The 6,579-nt window shown below is 38.2% G+C and overlaps 1 long non-coding RNA gene across 1 annotated transcript in view; it reads left to right on the top strand.

Annotated features, from left to right (window-relative positions):
• The first annotated feature begins 1,872 nt into the window (after positions 1–1,872).
• The window catches only part of LOC103890672 (uncharacterized), a 127,632-nt gene continuing 122,925 nt past the window's right edge, over positions 1,873–6,579 (top strand). The window contains exon 1 of the long non-coding RNA XR_654976.1: positions 1,873–2,048. This is a non-coding gene — a long non-coding RNA (uncharacterized LOC103890672). The remainder of the gene's footprint in view (positions 2,049–6,579) is intronic.

Below are 6,579 nucleotides of genomic sequence, written 5' to 3'. Positions count from 1 at the left end.
TTGAAGATATGATACATGTGAGAAATGTACCTTCTACATTATTCATGTAACAAGCTGAGCTAGAAGAAATCTTACACTCTTGATCACTATAGGACTAGAGCAAAAATGACTGGTTAGTCCAATTTGATGCTTGCCCGGTGACATCCTTGGTGGGGGGGGTACATGAGTGAAAACCTGGAGCCGTAAATATATCACCATGTGGCATTAAGGTGAAATACAGCAAATCAAACTTGTGGTTTCATGTTCAATCCAACCACAGCCTGTAGACCTGGATTATTTCAAATATAAATAAAGAAAATATGTGGTAAATTTCTAATCTGTGTGCTCATTGTAACTAGCTAATCTATATAATTCAGAAATAAAGTTTGGAACTGAACTTTCTAGAAGCTAGTCTGTGTCAACTGAATATTTTCTGGATCGTGTCTCTACAGTTTCTTATAATTTAAGCCTCCAGTCTACACAAGCAGCATAATTATATTTGGACCAGAAAGCATGGTATTCTTTTCTTGTGACAAACTTTCACACGTGAATTTTAGAGCTATGAAACTGTCTTCTTCTTGTTCTCAAAATGAGTATGAGCCATAAACAAATGGACAAACTACATGTCTAAAATGCCATTTCATGGACAAGTTTTAAAATTTACCATCTGCAGCCTATGTCTGAAGGGCAAATATTGCTTATGAAAATAATGATCTTTAGAGGTCTGTTCGGTCTCCACACATAGTAGAGTAATAGCCCTTAGGTTAGAAAGTGGTAAAGATGTTAACAGTTTAAGCTGGCCTTAAGTGGCAATGGACAAATTTGGACTAATGTCTATTTGTGACTATTAAGAAATCCATGGCTTTTATCCATCACACACACACAAGCACACAATCAGTGTCACCCAATTAAGAACGACTCCTCTTGTGTAACTAACTAAATTCCTTTGGCTACCAAGTCTATATTTTCTGCTTGATGCAGATATCTGGTAATTCCTTCCCAGGTGCCCGCTCTTTGTGTTTTCTACAGACTTTTCATCCTCAGTGGCCACCTGGTTTATATTCCTTTTGTTTGATTCTAGCTCCCATCTCCCTCGGTTCTGAATAGTTTTGCAGAGATCAGCATATTCTATTTCTTGCTGAATGCCTCTCTTTCTCTGAGTTACATTTTTTTTTGTACTCTCATTTAATCTTTTTCTTGCCTCTCTTCTAATTAACTCCATCGTTGCCTCCTTCATTATGCTTGTAATGAGGTCACCGAGGTGTTCCGAAATTTCTGCTTTTCCCATCTGCTTCAGGGTTCCAATTAGTTTTCTTTGGAAATCTGAAGTTTTGCTTAGTAGAAGCTTCCAATAAAGCTAACTCCAGGATGGCCTCTTTTCCTTCATCAGTTCAAATGAAAACTTTCAAGATTATACAGGCTCTCAATGGTGTAAAAGGCATCATTTTCTCTAGCAGAGAAATGGAGTTAGAGACAACAACAGTTGAGCTACACAGAAAATTTAAATATCTTTTGAAAGAGTGTGAAGTCTGTTCTTCCAGATTGCAAGTAGATGCAGGTGAGAAATTTCAGAAAGACACTTTTATCCACACTTGGACGTGAAGGGTATGTAGCTAACACAACAAAATGAATTTTAAAGAAAATTTGCAAATAATATATTTTAAGGAAAAAGTTTTTAAACTTTAATATCTTGCTCCTAGAGCATCATTTTCATATAGAATTTTGCAACAGACCATTTTTTTTAGCCACTGCTATGGACTGAATTGTGTCCTCCTCTAAATTCACATGTGGAAGCCCTAACCCCTAATGAGACTGTGTTTGGAGACAGGGACTGTAAACAGGTAATAAATGTTGAGTGAGGTCATAAAGGTGGGGCTCTAATCTGAGAGAATTTTTGTCTTTATAAGAAGAGGAAGATCGACCAGAGCTCTCTCTCTCTTCTCTAGGCATGTGCTCTGAGAAAAGGTCATCTGAGGACAAAGTACCCGTCTGCAAGCCAGGAAGAGAGTCCTCGCCAGAAACTAAACCCCGCTGGAAACTTGATTTTGCGCTTTCCAGCCTCTAGAACTGTAACAAAATAAATTTCTGTTGTTTACACCACCTAAACTGTGGCATTTTGTTATGGCAGCCTGAACAGACTAATACAGCCATTACAAGTAAATCTTTTATAAGAGAGAAGCACTTGTGTAGTTTGTAAAGCAGAACCTAAGTCTGCTTTATACAGTAAAATCTTACCTATATACAATAAGAACTTCCCTAAGTTAAGAAATATAGGAGAAAATGAAACCTTCATTTGTTGCTGGTGGGAAGATAAATTGGTATAGCCACTTTGAAAACAGTTTGTTATTTGCTCAAAATGTTAAACACAGAATTACCATATTACCCAGCAATTTTACTACTTGGCAGATAAGCAAAAGAAATGAAGGCATACAACCACACGAAACCTTGTATATGAATGTTTATAGCAGCATTATTCCTGATAGCCAAATAGTGAAAACAACCCAAATGTCTGTCAAGTGATGAACGGTTAAATAAAATATGGTATACCTACACAATGAAGTATTATTTGGCTATAAAAATAAATAAAGTACTGGCATGCTACAACATGGATGATCCTTGAAAACATTATGCTAAGCGAAGGAAGCAAATCAGAAAACTATATATTGTATAATTCCATTTATATAAAATTCCTAGAATAGTCAAATCCATAGAGACAGAAAATAGATTAGTGGTTGCCTAGAGCAAGGGAGTGCGATGTTGGGGGTGATTGCTAATTAAATGGTATGTAGAATCTCTTTCTGGGAAGATGAAAATGTTCTAGAATTTAGACTGTGGTGATTGTTGTACCATCCTGTGAACATACAAAAAACACTTTAAATGGGTGAACTGTATGATGTATGAATTATATTCCAATAAAGCAATTAAAAAACTGTACATATCCTTACATATACACATACACAGAAACATACGACAAGAAAACATAAAATATCAATAAATGTTTCATATGTGTTTTCAGTTGAGTTTCTACTTACTTCTTTCGGCACATATATATATATATATAATTTTGTATACTGAATATAGTTTTCAATAACCAGAAAATTAATAAATATTATAAACAAAGTAAATGTTCTAAACTCTCCTGCCCTGGGCAAGGTTGTTCTCAGAGATTTCCCAACTAATAATAATGACAAGAACAACTGCTATCCACTCAAACTCTCTTCACCTATTGTTTACTGTGTGCTGCTACCTGCTGGAAAGACAAGCTAAATAAAGTATATAAGCTTCTTGAGGATAGGGACTTTATTTTTATTCACTACTGTGAATAAAGAAAACTCTCAATTTGGTGAATGAATCAAAACCACAATGAGATACCATCTCACACCAGTCAGAATGGCTATTATTAAAAAATCAAAAAATAACAGATGCTGCTGAGACTGTGGAGAAAAGGGAATGTTTATACACTATTGATGGGAATTTGAATTAGTTCAGTCACTGTGAAAGACAGTTTGGAGATTTCTCAAAGAACTTGAAATACAACTACCATTTGACCCAGCCATCCCATTACTGGGTATATACTCAAAGGAAAATCAATCGTTCTACAAAAAAGACATACACACTTGTATGTTCATCCCAGTGCTATTCACAATAGCACCTAAGTGCCCAATGATGGTGGATTGCATAAACAAAATGCCATACATACACCCCATGGAATATTACATAGTCATAAAAAGATAAAATTATGTCCTTTGCAGCAATATGGATCCAGGCTGGAGGCCATTACTCTAAGCAAAATAACATAGGGACAGAAAACCAAATACAGCACGTTCTTATTTAGTGGGAGCTAAACATTGAGCACACATGGACACAAAGATGGAAACAACAGATACTGGGGACTACTGGGGTTGAGGGAGAGTGCGTGAAGGGTATGGGGTAAAAAACTACCTATAGGGTACTATGTTCACTACCTGGGTGACAAGATCATCTGTACTCCAAACCTTAGTGTCATGTAATATACCCATGTAACAAGTCTGCACTTGTATCCTGTGAATTTTAAATAAAAGTTGAACTTATTTAAAACAAAAAAGAAAAAAGAGATGAATGAAGACATCACTGTATTTTCTTTCAGGCAGGTCACAATCTAGTGTGGTTGTGTGGGGTGCAAAAACAGGCAATGGTTTACTAAGCATAGATACAAGGTGCTGTGGGAACATTTAGGAGAGACACAAAACCCAGGTTAGGGTATTTAGGACAGACATCTTTCGGAAGATAATTTTTTTTTTTTTGAGACAGAGTTTTGCTCTTGTTGCCCAAGCTGGAGTGCAATGGCAAAATCTAGGCTCACTGCAACCTCTGCCTCCTGGCCTCAAGCGATTCTCCTGCCTCAGCCTCCCAAGTAGCTGTGATTACAGGCACGTGCCACCATGCCCGGCTAATTTTGTATTTTTAGTAGAGACGGGGTTTCTCCATGTTGGTCAGGCTGTCATCGAAATCCCGACCCCAGTTGATATGCCCACCTTGGTCTGCCAAAGTGCTGGGATTACAGGCATGAGCCACTGTGCCCGGCCATGGAAGATAATTTCTCAGCTGAGTCCTGAAGAATGAATTGGTAGCAGGGAGGGAAGAAATTCTAGGCAGGTAGAGTAGCCTATATCCTAAGACCCAAAGATGAGCTGGAGCATAGTCCACTCAAGGGATTTCAAAAGCTGTGGTTAATTTTGGAGTGTTGAGTGAGTGTGGGTTGTAACGAGAGGTGAGGTTGGAAGAATTTGAGAGGGTATAGATCATAAATCATAAAAGGCTCTACATGAAGTGATTTTATCTTAAGGCAATGTGAATCATTAGAAGGGTTTTATTTAGAAGGTGACTCTATTATGTTTGTACTTCTCTTGGTTTTGCAGACTATGCCATTTAAGTTCCTTTATTATGGTAGGTTTTTACCTACAGGCTAGCCAGGACTAAGTTCAAAATAAAAAGAGAAGGCTTTTGGGGTCTTTAATTAAAAATTCTTTTTTTTTTTTTTGAGACAGAATCTCGATCTGTCACCCAGGCTGGAGTGCAGTGGCATGATCTTGGCTCACTGCAACCTCCACCTCCCCGGTTCAAGCTCTTCTCCCGCCTCAGTCTCTTGAGTAGCTGGAACTATAGGTGTGTACCACCACACCTGGATAATTTTGGTATTTTTAATAGAGAGGGGGTTTCACCTTATTGGCCAGGCTGGTCTTGAACTCCTAATCTCAAGTGATCCGCCCACCTCGGCCTCCCAAAGTGATTAGATTACAGGCATAAGCCACCGTGCCCTGCCGTTAATTAGAAATTCTATTGCTTACATGGCTCTCCCAGCTTCACTTCTTACACTGTTGATGAGGAAGTTGGGGTCCTAGTTGGGCCGGTGCTCTAGACTTCGTTGGCAGGAGCAGAGAGCTATGACTGTCACGGAACTTCACTCTGGAGAGGTTTTACTGAAGGCTGTACTTTAAAGTGATCAGAGGCTCCAGCTGGTATTTCTAGCTCTCCCTAGATCTTCCAGTGAGCAGATGTAGCCTTACCTTCCCCACTCAATATAGCTTTTGGTATTTTGGAGATCCTACCTGACAGGTGACTCCTTAGTTAAAGTTATAATTACTCTGGATGATATTTCAATTTCACCTGGCATTTTAAGCGCATATTTAAGCCATCTCTATCACTATCTTGGGTGGTAATGACGGTATTTTCTATGTATTTTGACTGGTATAAATAATGTCTGGCTTTTAATCTTATAAACATTGCACACAATGAACCATATTCAAAGCCAACCTTATACACAACTAACCAGAGGTGGAATCATTAAATGCTTTCATGTGGGAAGGGAAGAATTCAGTGTAGAGAATGAGTTTGAAGCTAGCTATTGGAGTGATCCACGTGAGGAACAATAGTGGCCTGACTTGACTTGGTAAGATGGCAGGAAGTGGAAAATGGCTAATGTATGAGCAAGTAGACATGGTAATGAATATGATGATAATAAGAATAGGGAACACTTACAAATAGCTTTGGTTTGTGCCAGGCACTGTACTATGTTCCTTACCAAGGTTATCTTATTTTCTTTCTTTAATCCTCACAGCTGACTTTGTGAGTTACAGCTCTATCACTGATTTAGACACACCCCAACATTGACTTGCATGGTGCTCTGACTCACCTTCTGAGCAATTTTGGCCACTGTCATACTGGTTTTCTATCAGTTCTGTCAACAGGCCTTGTTGTTTCTGACTTAGGGCCTTTGTGGATGCTGTGCTCTCTGTCTGGAACGCTCTGTACTCCCAGTCTCTCCAAACCCCAACTCATAGACATTTACCTAGTTAACATCTACTTTTAGATCTCAGATCAAATACTCCTTTCTCAGAGAGGCCTTCCTTGAGCCTCAAGTTCTGGTGAAGTCCAATTTTTTCATGATTTTATAATACTACACACGTTTCTTTCCAATGACAATACCAGTTATAAACTTATGTGTACTTAAGTGTTTATTGGAATCATTGTCGTCTCCTATACTAGGTTATAAAGTCCATGGGAATAGGAACTATGCTCAGATTTCAGTTTTATTTATTTATTTATTTATTTAGAGACAGA

This window comes from Pongo abelii, chromosome 4 (assembly GCF_028885655.2).
Source record: "Pongo abelii isolate AG06213 chromosome 4, NHGRI_mPonAbe1-v2.0_pri, whole genome shotgun sequence".
In the NCBI taxonomy this organism is placed as follows: Eukaryota; Metazoa; Chordata; class Mammalia; order Primates; family Hominidae; genus Pongo; species Pongo abelii.
Note: the sequence above shows the minus strand (reverse complement) of the source record. Positions and strands in the feature narration are given on the sequence as shown.